This window comes from Pseudopipra pipra, chromosome Z, assembly GCF_036250125.1.
Source record: "Pseudopipra pipra isolate bDixPip1 chromosome Z, bDixPip1.hap1, whole genome shotgun sequence".
Taxonomy (NCBI): Eukaryota; Metazoa; Chordata; class Aves; order Passeriformes; family Pipridae; genus Pseudopipra; species Pseudopipra pipra.
The window spans coordinates 63,782,855-63,810,788 of NC_087581.1; the positions used below are offsets into that span (position 1 = coordinate 63,782,855).

Sequence of the window (27,934 nt, forward strand, 5' to 3'; positions counted from 1 at the left end):
TCACTAAAAAAGAAGAATTTCTTCCTAATATCCAATCTAAATCTACCCGATACAGGACTTTATGCAGAGGAAAAAAGTAGGAAATTAGGATTCTCCAGCTGATCCAGAAACTTGGCTACAATAGGACTGAATCTTCTGTGTTATGGTGTGGGCATCAGATCTGTAGCAAGAACCAGTGTGGGAGGGGCATGGACAGCACTAGTGACATCTCCTATACCTGACAACAAGGGAGAGTCTCTTCTGTGTTCTGGAATGTGAGAGAAAGGGAAAGGATACCGTGGTTGTGAAGCTGTCTCTATTAGCATGCTCTGTGGCCAAGAAGCTTGCCCTGTATATGACTTGGAGGAGCTCACTTAGTCTTCATCTACATGCCTTTATTTCTCAATGTCACAATTTCTAAATGTCACTACTATCATTGTGGGGGGATTTCATAAATAGGTAAGTCAATTATCAAATAATGCACTGATATTACAGCTCCATGGCCCTGCTGTGGATCTTAGGCCTTGACAATACTAACAGGCTAATTGAAAACTTTTTGTTAGACTATTGGCATGATGACTTGAGCAACACTTCCATTAATTTTACAAAACGAGTTGTGACACAAACAGTCTGAATTTTACCTGTACCTCTTTGAGTAGTCCATGCTAACCATTACCCACTACTTTTTGGCACCCCGGGCTAAAATGCAGTGGTACTTAAAAGATGAATAAAGATTAAATAGCCACCCGTATCGATATTAGATACTCTTAGAAATTGTTTAGAAAATAATTAGCATCCCTGAAGGAAAAACTCAAGCTGAAAAATGGAGTAGGTCATACCATCAAGTCAATTTGAACAGCACATCAGAGCTTTATTTAATATGAACTTTATGAACTCTCCTGCTGTTCAAAGCCAAATCTTCCAGATGGATACCATCTTCCTGAGGGAATCGGGAGAGAATTGTAATTTAGAGTTTCACTTTGCAAGGGGCAAAGACCGAGGGAACACTTGGCTAGCTCAGCTACTATCACAGCAGTTTGGCGTGCCCATACAGAAAATATACTTTGTAAAGGCACCTTTTTTCCCCTCTTCTCTCCCACAGTGTAAGTCAAATACACAGCTTTTACAAGGAATAGAAAGGCAACATATTGCTGAGGTAACAGGAAAACTATAATGGCTTTCCATTTACAGCAAACTAAAGGGAGGACAAGACAGCTTATCTGGCAGATTTTCTACATTCACTTTCATTAAAAAAAAAGATTGTAGGAGGAGAAATTTGAAGTGTACGCACAAAAAACCAGTCCAGGTTCTGCTTGGAAAGTAAGGGCGGGTACATTTTTTGTGTGGAAGATTTGAGAGAAGAAATTACACGTCATATTATTCAAACAAATATCCTTTTTGCTTTGGTATGTTAGATAGGAGAGTCAGAAGGAGGCTGGCAGAAAAAGCAAAGACAAGACAATTTATGATCAATCACACATTTCCTCACTCGGACCTTTAATCTTGCTTAAACCATCACCTTTCTTCTCCCATGAGCCAAAGTGCATAACATTTGTGCCTATAAAACCACTCCCTGCTCCCTACTCCCACCGAATGATCTAACAAAGTGAGTCTACTTTAAGTCCCTGCTAGACTTACATCTTGAGGCTTCAGCTCCAGAACACTCTTTCCAGCATTACTATCATGGAAAAATCAGGGCTAGTAAGAGGAAGCAGCCTGCTATTCCCTGTATAATTGTCACTCTCCCCTAAAGTGGTGTCCCATGCACAGCTTCACAAGGTGTGAGAAAATAAAGCTCACTAAATTTATTAAATAGAGGACATAACCTCATAAAAACATTTCTTCTTTTTTTTTTTTTTTTTTTTTTTTCAGGGGGAAGGAGCTGAAAATATTCCCGACGCAATCTTGAGACTGTATGGCCAGGCTTACAAAACATTCTTATTAAGGAGAAAATGCTGATTCATTTCTATTATCTGTCAGGATTATTATTTCCAGGGAGTGGTTTATGACACAGCTGGCACCAATACTCACAATCATATACAACACATCAACACAATGGCTGTATCATTTTGACTGGCCCTTGCTTGAGTTATAATAATGCCTGCTGGCACTGTCTTGTTACAGGAGGCTTGTGTCAGCAGTTCTGCTTCTGCATAAACCCATTTGTTTAGGGGATTATAATAACTTAGCCATAAACATTTTTCTGGTGTTGAATTATTATCATTAGCAGAAGTAATACTAATAATATCTTAAATTTATATTTTGCCTTTCAACACAAGAATCCCCAGGCACTTCCAGGGATGAACAGGGAGTATAATAACTTTACTAATCCCTCAGCATAGGTACTTTTCTGGATAAAATAAAGCAGACACTCTGAACTAATCCCAGATTTTTTTCATGTGGAGGGAAATGTGTTTAACACTTTCTTATGAGCAAGAAGTCAAGTGCAACCATCTGCATACCCATCCCCTCTAAATATGTAGTGAGACCAAGACTGCATACGAATTCCTTATCATGAATTCTTCTTAATTCCAAATTTATTTTAATATTTTTAATAGTATTTGATGCATTATGGTGTATATGCTAAATAAAACTTGTATTCACAACAATTACCATTTTATGGATAGGTGAAATTAAAGAAGAAATACTCATTTGCTGGCCAAAATGGATAGTCAGGTGAAAAACTCAATGGATATGTAGGAGACTTGTCAGGTGGGCTTAAATAAATCTGTTTAGAGGAGCAGAAGAACTGAGAATCAAAGAAGCATATCTACACTTCAGCTGTGTACTCTTTAAGGAGCCAAGTCAGATAGCCCTGAGAGATAAAACACTTTATATATTATTTTACTTTATTACATTATTACATTACATTAAGTAATTCCTACCAAAGCCCAGAGGACTGAAAATCTCGCATTAAAGACTGTCTGCTAAGAATAACTGTGATCCATTGAATGCAAGGAGGAATGTTTGGCATTCATAAACACACCAGAGAGCTGAGAAGACAAGACTGGCAGTGAAGAAGATTTTGACAGGAAAGATTGTTGCAGTATGTTGTTACAGGACTTTCCTCTGAACAAGATAGATACTGTATTCTCCAGGCATGACAGTCTGCCTGGGATCTACAGTAGAGATTTACAGTCAACCGAATGACCACAGCAGTTCATTCTCCTGCAGTGATCCTGGAGCAGGGATACAAAGGATAAGACTCTCCTTTCTTGCCCAGGAAACAGAGCACTAGCAACGAAGGATCACACTATATTTCAGTCTGCAGGGAGCAACTGTAATTCCAGTTTTTGCAAAAGTGAGCCTATTAAACTTTGTAACAGTCAGGAAAATTCACTTCAGCCTATTGCAAAAGAAAATGTGAGAAGTGTAGGCCATATTTTTCTAGCACATCTTCGGTAGCATCCTGTTTTTACAGCGCCTAAATAATCCAGAATGAGAAGCTGCAGAACATTGAATTGCAACCCGTGATGAAGACTACCACCAACCTTATAAGATCACAAAATCATAGAACCATAGAATGGCTCGGGTTGAAAGGGACCTTAAAGCTCATTTAGTTTCAAACTCCCACGATCCATGAACATTTTCTCTCTGGGAAATCAGGAGCTGCCTGAACCTCTGTCTACTGAAGTGGTAGACTCCATCCAAGCTGCCATAGGGAGCATTTCATCCAACTAGTACTCCTTTGGGATCCAAGTGAACATCCCACCTATACAGGATCCTTGCAGCAGATATCTTGTTCCTGAGTACAGCCCCCCACAATGAGAAATATACAGATCCAGATTTAAAATATTCAGACTCACTTGAAATTATATATTATGAAAAAGGAATCTGGATGATAGAAAAATTAAAAAAAAAATTACCACTGAAAGAAAATACCCAATGTCTTACTTTTCACTATTAAAATCATGAAAGAAGATTTAGGAGATGGAATTGTTGTCCATCTATAGCCTAACTTCTCTCTTTGATGCTAAAAATCTCTAGGCATAAATTCATGGCTGATGATAGTCAAGAGATTAAACTAGATAACCATAATGAATCTTTCTGGTCTTGAGCTGCATTAGTCAATTTTAAAGTGTGAAGAATTTCTCTGACTGTAGCACTCAGTGCTGAAGTATTCAACGCACATGCAGAAGTTCTTTGCTGCAATCTAGTCAGCATTTGAGCCCAATCAGTTAACACGAGGTTCAAATAATTCCCTGCTCCAAAAGCTTGTGTGTTGTTGTTTTTTGTTTGTTTGTTTTTTTTTTAATTTAAATTATTCTTAGCAGAATAATAACATGAAAGAGGGAAAGCAAAGATATGATAGTGCAGTATTGCATTCCTGTATTATCAGTTTCACATACCACTTTTAAACCCAGAGATGGGAGGCTTAGCAGCCATGTATATGTGACCATGGGAACTGCTGCCCACGGCACACAGAAGATCAAACATACACCACAGGTAACTGCAGGCTTACAGCAGCCAATATTCTCTTTTAAGGTGTAAAATATTTAAGACTCTCCAGCATACCAATACACATCTTTATTTCATATTCTTTGGTCAATTATTAAATCCAGGATGTACCCAACACAGGACAAAAGAAGGAAGTCTAATCCTTGGGAAGGTGTGCTCTGTCAGAGAATATACCTTATTGAGCACAGTATTGGAGGATCAGAGTTTAAACACTAGATCATTCAGAGGTCATATTTGCAGCATCTTTAAACTCGTAAGATATACAGAGACACCCCCGATTTCAGCTGAGAGTCCATGGTCCTGATTTTATTAGTCCCTGAAGATGAAAAAATACTTTAATTCCTTTATGTTTAGCAAAGTGGATTAGAAGAAGGCAGGTCAAATGTTGGCAATGTAGCTGTATTATTTCTTTTTTTTTTTTTTTGGACTACTAAGAAAGATATGTTAGTGTTTGGCTATCTCTTTTACATAGGTATACTTTCCAAGCTTCACAGTAACTACTCTTGTAATTAGGAAGGCTGTTTTCTTCAGAATCCCAAATATAAAAGGTTTTTGTAAAACAGAGGCTTGTTTGAAATACGTTTCAGACCAGAATTTTTATAAATGTAAACTGAGTTTTGTGTCCCTTTTCTAATGATTTTCATGAGATAACAGAAAGTTATGCAATAAACTTGCTGGGGGTTTCATAACAGACTCATCTCAAACATCTATTTCAGTAGAATTACCAGCTATTTGGAAATAATGCTCAGGATCTCTTACCAACAGAGGGCAACAAAGGTTATTACACATTCTTTGCCGGACTAAGACACTGGTGTTTCCTCAAGGCACACCTTACTGTCCCCATGTCACCACTGCATCTCAGGTTCAGTGCATTGGTCTACTCACTCAGACTAATGAACTCCTCTTGCCAAGTATTACAATGCTTCTGCCATCAGATCACCACCATATGGCTGGTGGCAAATAAACTAGCTATTATTTGCACATCTGCTGAGTAATATTACGTTAAAGCATTACATGCACAATTATGTTCAATTATATTAAACAAATCTATTTCACAATGCTGAATCTCCAGGGCTTGCACATCTTTAGTTACAGGAAGTTTATTGCAGGGTAGCAGATGTTGTCGATTTTTTAATTGGATAATATGTTAAAATGTCAAGTGCACAACAATAATTTCATAATAGATATTCATTTTAGGCAAATAAATAAAAGTGAAAGTTTTTTTAGTTTCAAAGACGTCAGTGGAGTTGCACAAAATTTATCCTGCCAGCATCTAGTCTTCAAGACGCGTGAACAAGCAGGGCATTTTTCAGACAGCAGACAAGAAAGCAATGCTTCCACTTCTATTTTGGGGTTATTTCCAAGCACTATGACTTGAATATGCTAGATTCCCTTCTCACCTTTACCTTTCAATGTTGTTTTGTCTGTTCATGCTTTTTACTTTGCTTGGAGGTTTCCAGTGTCACAGACTTTATGTAGGCATTGTCTTTTGCCTGGTCTGTTTCTGGAGGGATATTTGTCCAGACTACAAATTAACACCAATAGTGGGACTTGGTCATTAGAACACCCACTTTGTAAGGTGCAAAATTCTTTTTTTTCTTCTATTCTCCTAGTCCTCATCTCCAGCTTTTATTTGGTATCCTGGCTGGTCACATTGTGTAAACAGTCTGGTCAATACAATACACAACATTAAACCCAAAAGTTTTCATCAGAGAAACTCTGACATGTAGCCACTAGCATAGCAGGGCTTATCACCCACCTGAATAAGGGACTTGTCATTAGTGAACTGTGATATTCTTCTAGGATTTAATTCTACCAGGTATTTTTAAGTCCTACTTCATCAGCTGCTACAGATGCACAACAGTATATTTTACAATTCAATGTTGTCATACCAGTTACTAAAAAGTACTATCACTACCCAGTTCTGTATGCTTATAGTCTTTGACACACTTGTGGGCTATTTACTCCTTGGCTTTCCTTCTGAACAAGAGATAGGAGTTTGTGGCAATGCTGAAGCTTATATTCCAATCCAGTTACAAGAAAACCCAGATTGGATCTGTTTATGTCCATATTTCCACCTGATATTGCAAAATATGTTCGTGAATAATACAATTGTGCAGAAGTAAACATGCCTTTTCAGGAAAATGCTGGCTTTTTTTTTTAATATACACATTTTACAGTACAATGGTTGTCTGTGGCTTTCAGTACCTCAGGGACTGAGGAAGCCCAAGTGGAAGGAATGGAATCCTCTGCAGGCTCTCTAGAGGTGATGGAAAAGATGCCCAAGTAAGTCCTCTTTCAGTCCACAAGGGATCAAAAGTCAGATGGAGAAATTAAAAATTAAGTCCCTGATCCTTCGCCCACCTCAATAAAGCACTAATCCAATATATAATAAACTCCTGAGTCACAGGAGATATAAAATACTGCACTCTTATTGTGTTGTAGAAAATTTTTCAGCCAAAATAATACAGAAAAGGCAGATTCTGAGGGTGTTCTCTTTTGAGAGTGCAGGTGTGAGTAGAGCTTTCCAACCTGTAATATGCCCTTTTCAGATACTCCCTATCACAAAAATTTCGCCACACTTCTCAATACAACATGAGAAAATAAAGCATTATAGGAAATTTTCTACATGTGAATCTGGCCACTGTGACTAAGCAAATAAACAGAGCTGCCAAAAGGATTCCCAACCCTCCCCATCACCATCTTCCAATTTCTAATATATTTATTTCAGTTTGCTCCAACTCTGTGATTTCCCATAAAAATGCTATATTTGCTATAGAGGCTGTTTTCTGTTTTCCTGAACTGGAAACATGGGGTGTACTGGATGGATAAGAAAAGCTAGCCTTAGCAGAAGGATGAATTAATGTATTGCTACTGAGAGTTAGTTGTGGAAATGCCTCCATGATGTGGGAAAGTCCTCTGCCCCCATCCCGTTAACCTGTCTACAGTACATCATCCACAAGACACAAGAAGGTTCATGACTAAGTTCTGTTTGAGTCTAAGCCTATACTATGTTAACCACTCCCAGAGCTGGGGCAAGCAAAGGTAACAAAACACTACCTTGATTTGCCCTCTGAAGTTGTATCTATTGCCTGCCGGTTCAGTCAGAGGTGCCTGATGATGAGTTATAAACAAGATGACAGCATGTACACCTTTCCCATAAATCTTATTAGTGTGGCCAGCTCTGCTGCTTTTCTGAGGTTCTGTCATCCTCCCTGTGTGCCCTGGTGTCCCCCTGCTCCAGAGGAGACCAGCCAGTGCAACAGCTGACTCCACATCTCACCTTCTGCTGCAGATGTGTGGTTTCACAACGGTAGTGAAGGGATTTCCATGTGAAGTACAGTGATCCCCTGTAAAACTCTTTTGCCATTTTAATCACACTAGGTCCTCCTACCTACAAAACCAGCCTATTTTCCAACTCCATGCAACCACTAAACCAACATACATTCCTCTCCTACATTTAATGAAAACGACTGTATCTTATAAGGCATTGTCTCCCCGCCCCTGAATTGAAATAAGAAATACTTTGTAGCAGGGATCGAGCCTCTGATTTTAAGTACTGTAAATAAATGCAATTTATCTTTCTCACTTGGGAAAGCAGCAAGCAAAAATACATACTTGAGAAAGGAGACTAGCTGTCTCTGTACCTTAGGAACGGTAACTAGGGAAAGGGAAGACAGACAGCTACTGGGGGAGACCAATGACCTAGATTATTTCTAGTGATAAATGGGAGTATCTTCTCTTCCTTCCAAAATTTAACAAGCACCAACTGCATTTTGATGAGGAAGAATTATACTTATTACCGATAAAATTCTTTAACTCAGGTTGACATGAGTCTTAAAGAATAAGGTTTATATGCAAGATTTTTATGATGGTAAACAATATTTGAAGTCTTAGGCTGCACTTCTTAAATGAGCAATTAACCCCAGGATTCACTTAAGAGATTAAAAAGGATATTTTTTTTTTTTTTTAATAGTGTGGGAGCACACTTCATTCCTGATCTGGTTCTTTTAGCTGAAAAGAGTTTTTGGTAATTTGACTACTGACTAGCAGCAAAGTATCCTTCACCTCAAAGCTCTCGCTTTAGAAGCTACAGAACAAAATTTGGGAACTGCTCAAGAGCAGTGGGACGATCAAGATGAAACTCCTGAGTGAGCAGAGTATACCGATGGGAGTGTCTTGGAAGCAGTCAGAGGGTAGACAATTTTTCGTGGGGTGCTTTGGTGTCATGCACTTCATGTTGTAAAATTGTTACAATTGCAGCATGGAGGATGGGTGCTCAATTTGACTGGATTGACACTCATGTAAATGCTGCAGATGCTGAATTCCAGGGTGAATGCAAACCTTTCCCTTCCCTCCCACTTACTTAATTCATCTGGGGCTAGGAAGAGAGATAATTACCAAAAGACTGAATGTAATTCTGCCACTTTGCATCAGATTATAGGAGTTTATGTTGGGAAGAACAAGTTTGTCTTTGTGTGTGAACACAGTGTAGATTTTCTTCTGCAAAGGAATAATTCTTTTTTGAAGTGAATCATTGCTTGGAAGAAGAGAGCATAATGCAAAAAAACAGCAACCATGTCTGGTCCCCTCATTTGAAGCCATTGTGGAGATATTTACCTTAAGGAGGTACATGAAAGCCTTGAGATTCTTCTTGCTTGTATGAGAAACAATACCAAGACTCACTGACCTGTTGCTCAAGAAAGCCTGGGGCTTAGGCATAGTGAAGAAAGAAAGAAGCTGAATAGATTTATGCTTTGTAGAACAATGCAGGAAATAACAACCATAATAATTCCAAATCCCAAATCCTGAACTTCTCTGCTGAAGCAGAATGCCAATATAGCTTTAACTAAATTCTACTTCCTCCACATAAGTATTCTACAGGGACTCTCTATATGAGCTACTTTCCTCATTGATCCCTCATTAATAAGGGTTGGGTCATAGGCCAGGTGAAAAACAAGTTTACCTTTCAGCTCCGTGACCTCTTGGCAGATAAGCATGGGATCATTTTACTGTTTTCCTCCAGCGTGTTGCAGAAATGAGTCTCTCATCCACCTGCTGGACAAGTCTCCACGTGTTGGATGAATTTTGCATGCCACATGGAGTACACAAAAGCCAGCCACAGACACATGCTTTTGTGCCCATGAGCAGTCCCCTGGAATGCAAACAAAGGCACTTCCAGACCACAAGTCACACATCAAATCTATAAAGACAGACTAAGACTGCAAAGCCATTTTGACTTTACGCATTGCAATCCTGTCTCCAAACATCCTTGTCTCTAAGACTCAGAAGAACTAAACGCCTTCACACTTGACTTTTCCTCCTCACTGTTCTGGTTTTGTACTTGCCCAGTGCAATGCAGAGCTCACTGGGTCACTGGAACCAAAATACGGAACCCGGAGTGAAGGTGTAGATCTGACCCTGCACTTTGTGTCTGAAGCTTTCAAGACAAGAGCTCTGAAGAGTGGAAGAGGAAAAATGAGAACAGTGTGGTGGGAGACACTCAGCAGGAGAAGTGTGAAATGAATGGCTCCATACTGTGCAAATCTAACAACCACCCAAGAATGCAAAAGGGAAGAATGGGAAAAGAAAAACATGTAAAGAGAAGAAACAGTAAGAGAAAGAGATCTGGCTGTTCTAAAGAGATGCTGTAGGTAGGAAAATACACGAAAAAGTAGAGGAAACAAGCCTTCGCCACTTCTCCAAAAACTCTTTTAATCATTTTATGCAGGAAATTAAGTCATGTCTACGCCTAAATGCTTATCTCTCCCTTCAGCTGTTCAAATCTCAGCCTGCTGCTGATATGGCCACAGTGCATATACCGGTGTGTGGGCAGGCCATGCCCTGAAATCTCAGTGGGGTAGGAGGATCAAAGCCTAGGCAGAAAACCTAATTTTACGGGTCAAAGACATGCTACTTCCAGGCCAAGGCGTAATAGTTGCAGGAGGTACTGCCCTAGTGCATCTTGGCCAGTGACGGTGCTGCTCTGCTGGGAGCCAAAAGCTCTTTGTGCAGCAGCACAGGGGGAGAAACCTGCATTTCAAAGACACAATAAAGAGAATTATGGATGCGTGTCGATAACTTGTGAGAAAGAACAAGGCACTGTGTTAGCCAGAAATCCACACTACATGGTAAAAGCTTAGCTTGGGTGACCTTGACATCCAAGACATACATGACAAGAACAAAATTTAGAAGGGGGAGGGTGAAAGGGCTGTGTTTGCACCTGCCTGTGTAGTGAAATAAGTGGATAAAATGCAGGGGTTGAAGCACAGAGTAAGGCATACTACAGCCACATATTTTAGCACCTGAAAGTAATTGGTTTAACATGCTCTAAAGAGCTTGTGAAATCACTCCCACCATTAATTCAGTTTACTGTGCTCTTTTTATAAACACAAGAGAAAACATCCTCCCCTCCTCTTCACTACCTTTTTTCTAAGAGATTTAACACTTTCCAGGGCAGCACAGGTTACTGTACCAGGAGATTACCCCATGTTACTGCCGTTAAAGATGGTATAAATTCCTTTGTACATTTCTATTCATATAGGGTTTATGAGGCTGACACAGCCATAAAAATTCACTGTAACATGATCTACAGGACCATGCCCTGAGACCAAGAGGTCTTTTCAGCATTGTCTCCTCTCAGTTATTACTGAAAACTTTTTTGGTTCATTTTTATAAAAGTCATAGAAAGAAAGAGAGAAATATAACTCATGTGTTGCCATTTTTCAGAAAAATGAGCAAGATACTAATGTTTTAAAAGATTCATGGCCTTAATACATGTTCAGTAACTCCTTCAAAATTAACAGGTCATAAAGGTTTGGAGTGCCTTGATTTAATGATACTACAAAACTATTGGACTAATGGAGTATACAGATAGCTTTTACTGTGCCCTGGGTGTGTGTTTTGTGCACATGTGGTCTGCTGTATGGTAAAACAGATCTGGCACTTAATTGTTGATGTGTTCCTTTTAAATTGGGACAATTAAGAAAGACAGAAAAGGAAACCTTGTTTCCTGGCACAGGCATCTTTTGAAAGAACTGAGGTGTTTGTATTATGACTAATGTGTGAAATCATTGCTATTGAGGTCCAAGGCAATTAGTGGCACAAGAAATTCAAGTCTGGAAGCCAGCCATTTCTCTCTTTCACATAGTTCAGGCAAGTATGAAAAAGTCTTGCTTAAGACAACATCTCAAAAAAAAATCTGTAACTCTAGTTTACTTAAACAGAGCAATTCTCCAACTGAAACCTTTGTGAGGATAATAAACCTGAAGAGGTGATGTGGGAGGAAAAGATTTTGGCAAATATTAATGAGTTCCACTTTTCCTCATATGGTTATTACACCAGACGGTAAAAGGCTATTACCACCTCTCATGATAGAAAAGAGAGAGGGAAATTCCCTCCACAGTGAAAAACTCCGCGTTGTTTGGAAAGAGTTACAATATATCGTGTTACTTAGAAAAATAGAAGCACATCCCAATTCCTCTCACAGATCTGTCACAGATATGACTCTACAGCTAATAGGAACAAAAGAAAAGGCACAGTGGTTCACAGTTTCTGGCTTCTGTTGAAACAGGTCAGGATCCTCCCTTTGTATGCTACATGCACTTACTTATGAATGGGAAACATTATCTGTGGCAGGATTGTTATTATACTGGTTTATGAAGCTTTCTCTCCCTCTGACATTTAAGTTAATGACCTAAAATATTATATTCAGGTGGGACTCTGTATAGAGACTTTTTTGCTCTGGAAATAAGCCTAATTTATTTAATTTCTTAACTTGCTCATGCAATAAATTTCTACCATTTTATAACAGTTGACCATCACTAGAAAATTAGTCAGTTTATTTTCCATAATTAGCATGCTGTTTACTAGAATGTCACACCCTGTAAACTTGTTCAGTCTTAAAAAAATATCAACACTGATGGGACACTTTTAGTACAGCAATACTTCAGAATGCAGTACTGCAATACAGCAGTATAGAAACATGGAAAATCTTTCTGCATTCACAGGAAACTGTGTAATAATTGTGCCAGAGACAATGCACATTTCTAGGCATACACTGAGTATACATTCAGGCATTTACCACAACTGTTAAAATGCCAAGAAATAAACATCTTCTGTAATAAAAGCCACTTGAGATGCATCTTGCATGGTTTGCCAGGGACTGAAAGCAAGGAGATGATCAGGCACTTCAATCTGCTGAAGCATTTTGAGAGACGTGATAAGTGGCTGTATGCTGTGCCATTGGGCTAAATGTTCATAAAGAGGCTGGATTTTGGAAATAAGATGATACAACCATGTGGGCATATTAGAGCTGGAGTTAACCTGCCCAGAAAGCTGACCTCAGTGACAATGACACAGCAGGAAAGACTGGCATGAGACAGATGCTGACTAGCAAACCCTCGAGTGATCCAGCATCAATAGCCTGCTATCCTGTATTACTGTGCCTTCACTGCTCTTACATGAGTCCAGAAATAAGGCTACCAGAAACGTGAATTATACAGACACATTGAACTTTCAACAACTTTAATTTCTCCAGTTGCATTCAGTGGTATCATGCTTAATATCCTTTGTGGTTTGTTTAACCTTACAGCAGCTCCTGCCTCTAATAAAGCTGTGAGTTGTGTTGTGTTTTTTCCTTTTTTTTTTTTCTCCCCCATTTTTCCTTAACATTTTAGATGAAAGTTCTATTATGGTTTAATATCACAATTATTGTGCATTGAAATGAACACTGTCTATGTTACTTACACATAACATTTCCTCTCTCCTTATGCAAGATTCACAGTTTCGTTTCTTATCGCAAATGAATAGCTCTTGTTATATAGAAGCTAATACATGCCTGTAGTTTAATAATACTTGGAAATAAGGAAAATGTAATTACAAGGGCTATACTGCCCATTAACTTGTTTGTACGCTAGAATATGTCCAGGCTTAGCTGCAACTTCATCATAATTTTCCCAATGAACTGAAGATAGAGGGAGAAATAGCACACTGCCAATTTCAGCCTTAGCTGCAGGAAGGGACTAGCCTTTAATTCCCAAAGACAAAGATATGGTCCCAGTCCTACTATTTGAGGTACGTGCTTTCTTGGTGTTCGAACACTATCACACACCAGTATTTGCAGGTGCCTAACTCAGTTCAGCGTATCACAGCTCACATATGACAGGAACAGAGGAAAGGAACAGTGCTTAGGCAGGGGTTGGTTGAACCTTTACTTAGCATAACTAGCATGCATACTACTTCATATTTATTGGCAGTGTAGACTGATCACTCCTGGGAAACCATCACCTTTCCTTTGTGTTGGGTCAATTTTGGCATCTGAGCCTTTGACTCAGGATCGCTGAGACATGCAGGACAGTGATGGATTTCCTGCTCTTCTGCTAAAGATGCCTGTGACAAGAGAGCAGAGTTGCTTTCTCACTGTTCTCCTCTTGTCTTTCAACTGTTAAAACAAGTGGGGTCATAACAGCAGAAGGGAACAGGGCTTCTGCAACTCCACAAACTCTCCTAAATATAGAAACAACCTTGGTGAGAGAAGCAGCAGAACAGCTTGTGCTGCTAATAGCTTCCCTCTTTGGAAAGTGAACATTCACACATCCGCTGTGAATCCCAGCAGGCCAGAGCTAGAAGAAGGGGTCATATAGATTTTTCTATACTCAATAAAGTCTTTAGGGTCCTAAACAGTTGGATGGGGGCAGAAATAGGCAGCTTTGGATACACTTACTACTCTGAAGCAATCAAGATATCATCCAAGTAAATAAGCACTTTCACTCCCAGAGACCTCAGGAAACGAATAACTCATCCCATAACCATGGCTATTCTTGGAGCAATGCACAGGCCAAACACCCTTGTGTACTTCTGATGTGTAGTGCCTGTCTCCAGAGATCTTCAAAAGTGATTTGAGTGACTTATGTACAGGAGAATCAGGATGATAAATGAGGTTTTACTGAAATCTATTTTTTATAAGAAAAGATCCATGTTTGAAAATTGTATGCTTGAAAATTGACATGAGCAACCTAACCTATCTGTAGTCACGAAACAGCTCTAGGGGAAGAATTTAGTGTGATGAAGCTGTGTTAATTCAGTACCAAACAGCAATGCCCTTTGAATGTAATACTGGTAGATTTTCTACATTTTGTATAGCATGGATTAATTTCAGATGTGAATTCCAGATTTTCAGACTGATCCAGAACAAATATTTCTTGCTGCAAAACTATAGTGGAAGTTATACTGGAAAAATTGTCAGAGAAGATTAATGAGGGGGAACACTTTTATAGGCATACAAGATTAAGGACATCTATCTACCTGTGTTTAGCTACAAAAAATTTACACTAGACTAATGAAAATACAATTGCAGCTCTCTGTGAGACTTTTTGGTCACTATGTGCCAAACCTGAAAACAGATCCACACTTCACATCTTTGGTTGCAGCAATTTTTACCATTGTGATTCTTGACTCTGTATTTGACTTTTTATCTTTTGTTTTGTTTTGTTTTTTTTTTTTCCTTTTAAAGGATAAAAATTTTTTTCTATTTTTATCTGTACTAATATAGTACATATGGTAGAACTGTAGAACCAAGGTACATCCTTATCTTTCTTTTCTGGTGTACATGCTACTCACATAGTCATGAAGCGACTGGATTTGTACTACTGGAGTTTCATGAACAGTTTACAAATTGTCTACTGTTCATTTGAACTAATGCATGACTGCTGAAACAGAAGCTGAATCTGAGTGCAAGATGCTTTATATCAAAAACAAATAAATAAAAAGCCTAAAAATGAAAACACCAGTTTCTGTTAAGATATGTTTTGATTGGCTGAATCTAACCTTAACTGTATATTCAACAACTTGTCCTAAGGACTGAAATTTAGCTTAACCTCACTTACTTTATTGATGATATGATAAGTAACATAAACTGTGAATCCACACTGAGAAATCTGAGCTAAAGAAAGCACAAAATGATCTTTTAAAGTTGGAAGGAAAAGGTGAAAATGAAATTTCATTTGTGTAGGAGAATTAATAGCTTAACCTTATGTAACTAGGTCTACAAATTTTGGCCTTAGACTAGAAGAGCACAAGATGACCAGTTTCTCCTTGGAAGGCTGAACGGACACATTTACAGAATCCAGTGGGTCTGTATTAACTTTGCTATTTTCCCTGTTTCCTTAGCATCTCAAGACCTCTTATTGTTATGGTAACAGATACACAAATTGACATATGGCAGTCACTCACTAGAGTAACGTTTGCAAGAAACTAAGCTTATACAAGAAAACTATTTAAGTAATCAAGAAAAAAACATTAACCAGGCTTTCCTGCAGAATTCCAAACTGCCTAGGCACCCCTTCTAAAGACTTACTCCCCTCTCACTAAAAAACTGAAAGAGACATTAACCCAAATAGCTGCTAAGAAATATTTTTAAGAAAAGCCAACTATTACTATATTATTCGCTTAATTCAGATTTCTTAAGGGTTGTCTTCTAAAAGAGTAGTTAAAATTTTTAGCTAGTTTAAACTTGTGTTATGCTGTTATTGGATAACTTTCAGCTTCTCCATGATTCTCTTGTGCTTACAACTTATGAAAGATTTCAGCATATGAATCTGAAAAGCCGCTTCTGAAGAACTACATGCTGTCACAAATACCAATGTTTCAGTATGCAGGGATCAGTCCTGTCTCTTCTCATGGTTGCTTTGCATGGACTTTTGCTCCTGCTCCACTTAAACCACTCTGGCAGGTGACTTCTTAAGAATCTAATTTTCTACCTGCACAGTAGGAAGCTGAACTGCCTGTCTTAACACTAAGACACTTAAGGATTAAAGTAACTTCAAAGTTCTTCTGTTCTGTAGTGTTGAAACTGTAAAGGGTAAGAATTTGAAAAATATGGGAGTCACAATGGAGTCCTGTGAACAGTTCTGGTGGAATATGTTTTGTGTTTCCTGACCATTGCACTTTTCATTGTGTTAAAATTATTTTCTCTCCCCAAATATGTAGCAAGAAAATGCAGTTGACCTTTTATGGGATACACTGAACTATTACTGTTAAGAATGCTTATACTCAGTACTGGGTTGGGTATAACTTATTTTCCATCTACAACCTTGTACATCTGTCTTTTTATTACAGACCTCTTTGCATTACACAGAAAAGACAAGATCAGTTCTGGTGACAGAGGACATGTAGACCTTTCTCCAAAATTATTTTCACTTCATTATTTCTTTTCTGAAGTTAATATGAAACTGCTGAAGAATTCTCAGATTCCTTATAGTTTGTCTTAATAAAAGATATATTCTACTTCTGTAGGGTTTTTATATTAGTAATTAAGACAAATGCAATAGAAAGTCTCCTAGAAGGAACACTTGTCAAATAGTTTAATATTATCTGTTCTGAAGCTTTCAGTTGAATCCAATTAATACTGCTTTGTGACAGTGGAGGACCTTCAGCTGATGCTCTTCAAATCCATCAAAAATTGTAATGAGTACTTGTATCCATATTCTGTCTAAGCCAAGTCCATCTTTCAGAAATGAAGGAGGATAGGAACTTTGCCAGTCATAAAAAGCCATGTTATACATTTAAGTTGTTAATCCTGTTCTATCATTCATTACAAGTAATTGGTTTCTTAATTGCATCTCCTCAAAAATCCTATCTGTTCAAAGTTCAGCAACCTCTTGCTGCAGAGACCAGCACAGTCCAATCTCCGGTGAAATATGTTTTCCAGGTGTTATTAGAATTTCAGTAATGAACTTACCGAGACTTACCTATCACAATGTAACTAAGAGAAGAATGTGATGGCTCATTTTGTGAAGCATTAATCATGCTTAAAGGAAACCAGTGACATTTTATTTGCAACAGTGAAATTTTATTAACTTAGATTGGTAGTTTTCAAAGTCTTTTTCAGCCTTTTGGTGATGACGTGCATCCCAGTACAGTGAACGGGTTGACTGGCAGTGGGCTGTATTTCCTTAGTTACCTTTTAAGAATCCCTGTCTGTTTCCTTCACATGTCAGAGATATGCTGGTTAAAATTCTGCTGCAGGACTGTACTCAAGTTAGAAAACTCCAAATATTTGAGCTTATGAAGAGGTACAGCTGAAAAGACTTTTTAATGCCTTGAAAAACTGTTCATCTACACAGTGGCACTTTCTGGACAGAAAAATAACTCATCCCTTTTTAAAAAAAGAAGGAAAGAGGTAATCACAGTATGAATGAAACTCATGGACAATACAATGATAGGTTTTAGTTCATGAATGTCGTATAAATTCACTTGGATACCTTGCTTGCCATGAAGTCTGATCTGCCAGTGGAAATTACTGACTTTTTTATCCGGCCATTACTATCTCACCCAGTGCCTAGAGTGCCATCTTGGTAAGATTTGCCACTTCCCTGAGAAGCCACTTATCTTAGTCCATACTTAAATTCATGCAAACTCCATGAGATTGTTTAAAATGACTAAAACTTAACACATTTAGAACAGTGGCTTAGTCGTTGTATGATTTTGGTTTTCTGTATATTTCTCAAAAAAAAAGCTTTTCCAGTTCAAGTAATCATGAGTGCTGTTGGAGTATTCTGTGCTTACATTACACAGTGCTTATACTTTGCTACTGTAGTTGTTCAGAAAGCAACACTGATCCTTTCTTTTCTACTGTTAAAAGTGCAATTACGTATAAATATGAAGATATATCTAAAGATGTAGCTGTGTTATAGATGCCTGTAATTTTAAAATTTATCACGATGGGCCCTTGGTTAATCATCTGTCCACTCAGTTGCCTGGATGTAGTCAAAGGAGCTGAAATATCACAGTAAAATTTATGTTACTTTAGAGGAAGGATGGGGACATAGAAAGAGGGTTGTATGAGGAAGGACATTGCAGAGCAAAATGATGTACAGCATGTCCTGGTTGCAAAGTAAACATAAGCATATGGCCTCATTTAATAAAGCATTGGTTTCCTGATCAAAACATGTCTTCTCTATGTGTAATATTTGTGTGTATTCCTTAGTGTGATTTATAGCAGAGTTTTCTTTCCTGCTGCATTCCTATATCAGCAGGCAATTGACCACGTGCTGATCTATCATTTAAATGCAGTGGAAAAAGCATCATCTTGCAGAACTGGTGAGTGAAGATTTTGTGGTGAGTGCCTCAGCTGACCTGAGAAGCAGGCACTTCAGCTCAACTCAGCTGAAGGTACCTCAGTAGCTTTGAAAACATCCTCTTAGATAACAGAGTACTAAATGAAAGCAAAAAGTTGAGGAGCCACTTAAGTGACGTCTCTGTGAATGGCATAGTAAAACCTTGCTAAAAATGGAACTGGAGCCTTTTGCCCAGCTTAGGTCCAAGCTGGGATGGACATGCCTCTCCCAGAGCAGAGGCAGAGTCACCTCTTTGAAAATCAGAAATAGGACTGGAAGTATACACAGTGTCTGTTCAATGGAGGTATGAAAAAGGATAGCAAGTCTGTAATTCTAGTTTGTCTGGACAGAAATAGATGCTACAAGTTTGGAGAAAGCCTCCATGGGACAGCATTTTGAAGACCTTGCTATAAGACATTTTCTTCTGTGACTTGCAATGTAATTTGTATATATACGGATTAATTTCTCCAATTCTGTCAATTTTGTCTCCAAAATATTTTATCATGTATGTGACAGTAACAACTTCATTTCTGACAGAACATTGTAAGAATTTTTGAACAGGTCTGTTTTTTCTTATTTCTATAATGAAAGGCGTTTCCAACAATTGCATCTAGGTACTTTTCTTACTGTTCTTTTTATACTTGTGTTGACTAACAATAGGATAAAGTGGACATAATTGGACCAATTAAATTTTCAAAAGCATCATTCCACTCCTTCTTCTGTCACTCTTTCCCCTAATAAGCATAAAATATAATCTCTGGATACCTCAAAGATTCAAAGGTAAGTTGAGCTGGTTGAATGCAAAATTTCACAGATTAATTTCAGTGCTTGGTGTTCTCACACCCTTTAGCAAGTTCTGACAGCTTATAAACACTGCTTTAAAATTTTTTTTGATCAAGTTATCATAAAAGTAATGCAAATATATACATTTCCAACTTTTTCATTTTATTCACAAGAAAAGAGAAAAAGCAAGTAGATATGTAACATTAATAAAAAGACAAACAAAAACCACAATGTGGCAGAGAACAGAAGATATTTGTAGGAAAAAAATCAAACTTATACTAGGTCAGTTCTGCTTTTAGAAGCTCTTGTGCATTAATAGATCAGATGATACTGCCTTAGTGAACAGTGACAGATTTCAGTACTAAGCAAATTAATAAATCAAAAGAAAGGTTTCAGAGAGGCCTTGAGTTAAAAAAGTGGTTGCTGTGCTTGAACAGCCCATACTCTTGTGCCAAAATGTTCTTAGCCAAAGTTCCTAAGGAGATAATTACTTATTCTCACTGTGTTTGCCTACAGCTAACTATTCTTCCCTCCCTGGGCTACAGGCTTTTAATCTACAGTACAATTTCAGTCAAAATTTATGAGTATAGAGAATAAAACAATTCAGGATACCATAATAAGGCAAGAATCATGCCTTATTATTTCTCTTTTTACTTAATGATTTGTGTTTTTCTGGCTAGGAAATTAGGTATTTGCTTTTCACTGCAGCCCAACAGACAGCACTTTCTGTCACTCAGTTTATCTGATATCAGCCTTTTTACTGATGCAAAATAGTAAGTCCTTCATTTGCTGAGTTTAGCATATTATATATCCACATAACCAGTCAAAATATCTTATCAGACTGTCTGCTTTGCATCTTTGTTGTACAGTTGTAAATTGCTTTCCAGAAAGCACAGGAGCACCAAGCACTAGTGTATATCAAAGATGCACAGCATCACAGTGTAAAGAATATCCTTCATGTGACAAGAATATATTTAAATTGAGAATGTGAAAATGTGTGCAAGACATTTCTGTTTCACTGAAGTCCTGAAAAAATGCTGGCTTTGAAGAGGAATTAAGAGGCTGTTATCAAATGTTCTTTGCATCATTTTAGTTCTCGTCCTCTGAAACAATAGTTAAGATTTCTACCAGGTTCAAAGACATTAGCAGGGGGATATTAAAGTGCTGAAAATGCAGCCTAAAAAACCATGTCAGCATAGGAGGAACTGCTGAGGTGGCTAAAGTCAAGGCCTAGGTCTCTATGAACCAGGAGGCTTCAGTGGACAGTGAATGACATCCCCCAGTTCCCTGCAGCAGGGCCTTTCATGGCCTTCCAATATTTTGCTGACACTTTCTGAATGGAAGTTTTACAATGAATTACATAAAATTAATATTATTTAACTTACTGTTGGAAATGGTTAGAAAGCTCTATGGTCTCTATAAAAGGAGAATATTGAAGAGTTCAAAATCAAGAATCAGCATGTAAATTATTGAAAGATGGATCTAAAATTCTTCCAAAACTTCAGCAGTTACTCCTTGTCTTTGACTTGAGGGAGGTTTGAGTATGCAGGACAAAACTCTGCAATTTTTCTAGTTTTATTTCTGAGCTGGGACAACTGAAAAACCTGAAAATCATAAAAGCAGAACTTCTCTTGCAGTGCTGAGTCCAGCAAAAAGTTAAAAAAAAATAAAAAAACAAAAGGAATTGTATCTCCAAACATCACAAGTACTATAGAAATAATTTTAGCTGAAGAAGTCCTTTTGAGGCATTGCGGACATTTACCAGGTGGTTCTTTTCTGTGTTTTTGTTTTTTATATGACTTGATCTTCAACAGGCCATTGATAGTAAGCCTCTCAGACATGGTCTGTCCTTGTCTACTTGCAGTAAGACTGTGAGTCTAGCATCAAAGAGTTTAAGTGTGTGGTAGCTTCCTTTTGTCTGTGATGGAGGACTGGTCATGAGAGGTGATCTTTGAACCTTCGAAAGTTTAATGAATGCAGCAAAAAAAGTTTTGCTGAACCTTTGGACTTGATTTGCCCTATTTTTCTTTTTTTCCCTCTCTAAAGCTTACATAAATACAATATCAAAGAATCTAGAAGCTCCAAAGGTAACTCTAAGTCACAGGTAGGAATGTCAGATTTTGTCCAAATTCCAGATGTTGGGATTTGTATGTTGATTTCTATGCAACTGAATGAAACTGCCAGGATGACATCCTTACTTCATCCATAGTGGGCCTAACCCCTGACTTGTTCAGAGGAGACAGGCTTCTCCTACTGCGTGATAATCGAGGGGAGAGAAGGGGAAAGAAAAGGGAAATGTTAAGTATAAAAGAACGAAGTAATGCCATTTCACCTGGATGATTAAATTCAAAATATCAATAAGTCTAACAGAAGCCATCACCTCTACCTCTTCTTTTTATTTCCAGGTTCCAGATCAGCCTTTTGTCAATAAACCATATGAAATAATTTCTAATTACAACACAACTGTACAAGCCTAAAGTTGTGGCTATGAACACCTTTCATTCCTTTAACTCCAGATATATACGCATTCACTCAAAGCGCCTGTGATGTTATAGAGATTCTGGCTTTAGAGAGGGTATCAAATGGCATAAGTAGATAAGTTTCTGGGCCAAAAATAAAATTGTTTTCATGGAAATGTATTCAGAAAGAAGGCAAGAGTAGTGCTCACACTATATCTCACTGTCCTGTGCATATTCTTCAGAGACAAATGACAACACAACTTAGAAAAAGTTTTCAGTAAAAACAGATAAGTCAATCTGTATTTATACAAGAAATACTTTTAGACTTTTGATCACCTTTTAAATACCAAAGGACCTCTGTTGCTCTTCCTTTGTCTGCATTGCATTTCCCAAAAGCTTGTTCATGTAGTTTTGAATATATTGATCTCTATGCCCACTTTTTGTTGCCACTCTATTTAGATCTTTCAGCAATTGAAGGGTACCTAAATATGGAAGGATTTTCTCATGCATGCTATGGAATAGTCATCCATTTGTACTGATTTTTTGTGATCTGTCCTTTCAAAATCAGAAGCTAAGTTAAAAAAATAGCTCGATCCTGCCTGATGCCAGCAAAACTGCACCTGTTTTTGCTTCAGATTCTTGTGCTTTGATGAAGAAGGAAAGAACGGAGTTATTATGCACTCCATCTCTGGTTAAATAGATGATGAAGGCTTAAAATAGTCTGTCAGTCAGAGAAATAGCTACTGTACCAAAGCTGCAGGAACAGGTTATGAATGTGGATCAGATGGAGTAATGAACATAATACCAAAGTTGTTTCACAAAGGTTTAGAAATTCTGCACAGTTTACGCCATCAGTGTATGAAACTTAAAGTTCTACCAGGACTGAATTTCATCAAGTATCTGGAAAATTCATCCATTGCAAGTGATGACTCACATTGTCTCTTTAATTCTGTTGTTAAAATGCTGTTATGCTTTGCTTTTAAATTAATTTAAGATTTTCCAGGTGAAGGTCATTGTCTAAAATCATATTCCAAGTTTTTCTTCCTTAATACATGTTCAGCTGCATGGCTTTTATGGAAATGGATGACCTACAAATTTCTCCAACTCTTCGTAATACCTAGATGCTGTTACACAAATGTGTTCCCAGAAAAAAGAGTATAAATCAATCATAATTCGTTCACAAGTGTTAATAAGTTCTGCTATGTTATTTTGGTAGTATCCATCTGAGATAATTCTCATATGGCTCCAGTGGATCTTTGTTTTTCTGAGTTAAACTCTGCCAATCAAAACAGACTGTATACTACAACCTCAGGAAGGTAAATGGTAGCATGCTGAGAAACTAGTGATAGACACAGTTGACCCTTCAACACCAATCAGTATCTAACATTTTGTGGACATCAAGAGACACAACTGAACATCTCATGGCTAACTTAACAGCATGCAACAGAAACCTGTCTGAAATGCAGCTGTGGCAGATTCACTGCATTAGGCAGACTTACTAGACAACTGTTGAAGATGTCCTTCCAGGTCAAAGTTTATTTTGAGTCCAGTCTGTTTTCTTATTAGAGAAGATCAGGGGAATCTTCACAAAGCCTTTTTAATGCAATCGTAGTTACAAGCTGTGCTTTTTGGCTCAAGTAACTCATTAATGATATGAAAAGGAACAGTGAGCCAGCTCTTCTTTGAGGAAATTATGTGGTAATGATAAGCTGCCTAATCCTTCAGGAGAACAGTCCGTTTTACAGAACAGATAATTTACACGTAGTTGAAAGAACACCATGAAAGCCCCTTGAAGAACTGGCAGCTGACTGCCACACAGAGGGATGGGTTTTTGTTTGTGTTTGCCAGCTAGTCTAGGCTATCAGCCTAATAACTCTCTCTCAGTGCCTTATAACAGCTCTGTGTAGACCCATTCAGAGCCCTTGATCACACCAGAAAGAGAATAAAGAGGCCTCCATACTCATGCAAGGACGAAAGAAACCAAAGCATCTGCTTCTGTGAAAGCAAATCTGTATATCTGCTAACCACTCTTAGCAGCAGCACCAGTGATGACGTGAATAACAGAAGTTTGAATATCATTTTTGATCTCGATGCTTTTTTTCATTACTCAGCACTGGAACAGCATCATGTCAGCTGCAGCTGTTTTGGGCTGGGGAAAGGAGAAGATAGCTGTCAAACCACTGAAGTCCAGGGTGGGCCAAGAAGCTCAGGAAAATGTGGCATTCATTTGAAGCCATTGAGAAATTAGGTTTGTTGGAATCCAGACACACAACTAAGTTTACAGTTCCGTTGCAAATGGTGCATGCATTAAAATAGTGATAATGAAGAGTAAACCATCTTCATCCAAAACGGGGGTTTTCTTTCCAGGCAAGGCAAGATCGAGCAGTGAAAGAAAAGAGCACTTCTGAATAGGACAGATGTCAAAGGAAACTGTAACATGACCTTCCACAACTTCCCATGCACCCAGATGGCTGCACTGGCCAAGCTTGTGTATGGAGAGCACAGGCAAAGCTCTTCAGGGGTCTGTGGTATGTCTGCATTAGATCCCTATGAAGTGGCTTGGGACCAAACGGGTTAGGAAATGCTAGGCTACCCTATAATGGAAATCACAGGGATTTTTGTGGTCCTACATTGTTTGATGGACGTGGTAAAGCATAATAGTCTCTCATCTGGTTTACTGAGCAAGAAAACATGATGTGTGCAACTGTGGATGAACTCATGCCAAGCAGAGCTCCACAGGAGAGAGGCTGTCACTGGTCTCACAGACCTGTGTACTTACGGAGTGCACAATACTCTCCCTGCCAAACCTTTCACCTCTCCAAGTTCACTGCAGCCAGGCAGGAAAACAGCAACCTTCCTCCCTGGCCTGGCCACTCAGAGGTATACCATCAGTGAGTTGTGACTGAACAGATAAAACCATCTGATCTACCACCTCTTACAGGAGTATGGTGCTTTATGAAACTGCATGGATGACGTTTTCCACATACTTCATATGATTTTGGATTACCCAGATTACCTGTGTATTTCTCCGTGTCTCACCACACCTCAGTGACAGTAAGGAAGGGCTGGTCTTCACTGGTATCAAGCAAGCAGTGGTGACTGGGTACACTAGTCCTCTAATTTCAGACAGTAGCTGATAACATTGTGTGCACCAATTTTTACGATAAAAAAAAGAAAAAGACTAGTCAGAAACCATGGAATGAGGATAAATGCTCGAAAACTTATCTTGTAATACAAAGGTTGCCAGGGCAGTCTAAACCATGAAAATACATACAGTAGTCCACGAGTTCAGATCTAAGTTTTCAAATGAATACTATATACATTTAGGTATCATTCGCACCAACAAATCCATTGTACATGGTGAGCAAAACTGACTCCACCGAAAAATCTTTTTGCAGCAAAGGTACAAATACAGATATGGACACTACTGTAGAGAGGACCTAGACTTGCTGATAAAACTCTAAATTAAATGTAAAAGAATTGATGAACATATAATTATATTTCAGGTGAGGGACAGATGCCTGCTGTTTACTGCTTAGTTTGGATTGATGGAGACAAGAGACTGGACTGAACGCTACAGAGCAGAAACCAGGCCTTCACAGAATCATAGAATCAGGTGGGTTGGAAAGGACCTCTGAGGTCATCAAGTCCAACCCTTGATCCAACAGTGCCGTGGTTACCAGATCGTGGCACTAAGTGCCACATCCAGTCTCATCTTAAAAACCTCCAGGGATAGAGAATCCACCACTTCCCTGGGCAGTCCTTTCTGTAAAGAATTTCAACCTAAACCTCCCCTGGCACAGCTTAAGGCCATGCCCTCTTGTCTTGCTGATCGTTGCCTGGGAGAAGAGACCAATCCCCACCTGGCTACAACCTCCTTTCAGGGAGTTGTAGAGAGTGAGGAGGTCTCTCCCTGAGTCTCCTCTTCTCCAGGCTAAACAGCCCCAGCTCCCTCAGCCTCTCCTCACAGGACTTGTGCTCAAGTCCCTTCACCAGCCTTGTTGCTCTTCTCTGGACCTGCTCCAGCCCCTCAAAGTCCTTCCTGAACTGAGGGGCCCAGAACTGGACACAGCACTCCAGACGTGGCCTCACTAGTGCTGAGTACAGGGGAAGAATCACTTCCCTGGACCTGCTGGCCACACTGTTCCTGATCCAGGCCAGGATCCATTGGCCTTCTTGGCCACCTGGGCACACTGCTGGCTCATGTTCAGCTTCCTGTCAATCCAGACTCCCAGATCCCTCTCTGCCTGATTGCTCTCCAGCCACTCTGTCCCCAGCCTGTAGCACTGCAGGGGGTTTTTGTGGCCAAAGTGCAGGACCCAGCACTTGGCCTTGTTGAACCTCATCCCATTGGAATCAGCCCAACTCTCCAATGAGTCTGTCCAGGTCCCTCTGCAGAGCCCTCCTGCCTTCCAGCTGATCGACACTCCCCCCCAGCTTGGTGTCACCTGCAAATTTGCTGATGGTGGACTCAATCCCCTCATCTAAATCATCAATAAAGATATTAAACATAACTGGGCCCAACACTGATCCATGGGGGACACCACTAGTGACTGGCCACAACTGGATGCAGCACTGTTCACCACCACCCTCTGAGCTCGGCCCTCCAGCCAGTTCCTAACCCAGCACAGAGTGCTGGTCTTGTGACACTCCACGTATTGCAGCAGAGTGTACAATTTCACACTGTGTTGAGAGTGAGGAAAGCTTAGCATAAGCTGAATTTCCTTAAGATTTCCAGCATCTAATCTAAGAACGAATGCCAAAAGCAACAGAAAACCAGTTCGTATTATTTGCCATGGAGTAAATAGTTTCCTAGTGGGTTGTTTTTGCCATAAGGGTGATTCTATTTTCTTTCCTTTTAGTTAATGTACTTTATGAAAGAACCTCTGAAAATCAGATGTGAATGACCCCTGAACAGTTTCTGTTACATCCTCACTGATCACATGTCTTATGTTTTGTATGTGGCTGAGATACAATTCTCTGTAGGTGTTCTGCAAGAGGTGTAAGAGTGTATACAGCACCCCAAGGGTCAGTGTGAAAGTGTACTCAACCTCCTGCAGCACAAGGACAGAAACCTGCTCAGGGCAGTTTTGGGGTAAGGTGTTTTTTCTGTGAAGGGAAGTCCCTGTGCATATGACCAGGAATAAGTGAGATAGAGAAGTATCCTGGTGCTGCTACTGTGTGGGGAAGTTATCATTACTGATGCTGTAGCTCTAGCAAAACCATGATATGCTTGAAGAACTTGGATATTACACCTCACATCTCTTCCCAGTGCATGGCTGTGACATCAATTGGCCAGAAGAGGACTAGTGAAGGATGGGAAATAAATTATGCGATTATCCTGATGGCCATGACACTTAGCCCTAGGGACTAGGATTGGACAAGACCCTTCTTCAGCTTAAAGCTCCAGTTTGCAATTGCCAAACCTGCTTTCTTTTTCTTTTTCTTTTTCTTTTTCTTTTTCTTTTTCTTTTTCTTTTTCTTTTTCTTTTTCTTTTTCTTTTTCTTTTTCTTTTTCTTTTTCTTTTTCTTTTTCTTTTTCTTTTTCTTTTTCTTTTTCTTTTTCTTTTTCTTTTTCTTTTTCTTTTTCTTTTTCTTTTTCTTTTTCTTTTTCTTTTTCTTTTTCTTTTTCTTTTTCTTTTTCTTTTTCTTTTTCTTTTTCTTTTTCTTTTTCTTTTTCTTTTTCTTTTTCTTTTTCTTTTTCTTTTTCTTTTTCTTTTTCTTTTTCTTTTTCTTTTTCTTTTTCTTTTTCTTTTTCTTTTTCTTTTTCTTTTTCTTTTTCTTTTTCTTTTTCTTTTTCTTTTTCCCTACCTAGCCTTTCCATCTTTACTGTCTCTAAGCATCAAAAATCATGCGGACTGCTGTTCAGATTAGAGGGATTATATACAAGTCCCATAGCCAGTCTTTTGAATTTGGAAAACATCCATCATGGAATTAAAAAGTAAAAGAATATTTAAGCAGCAACAGAAATACAAGGAAGAAGGTTCTTAATAGATATTTTCCAATTTACTCTCTATGAGATTCATTCTGATGTTGCAAATTTCCTGTGAATGTACCATTTGCCTCAGAACTCTGCATGGCACAGAAAAATAAATGACACTGCTGCAAAATAAACCATTCTGATGTGTGCATGGGCTC

General features: G+C 38.7%; 1 long non-coding RNA gene across 1 annotated transcript in view; it reads right to left on the minus strand.

The window, feature by feature from the left end:
- Nucleotides 1-26,432, minus strand: part of LOC135407517 (uncharacterized) — an 88,202-nt gene extending 61,770 nt beyond the window's left edge. Inside the window, exon 1 of the long non-coding RNA XR_010426906.1 lies at nt 26,361-26,432. This is a non-coding gene — a long non-coding RNA (uncharacterized LOC135407517). The remainder of the gene's footprint in view (nt 1-26,360) is intronic.
- Nucleotides 26,433-27,934: the final 1,502 nt, after the last annotated feature.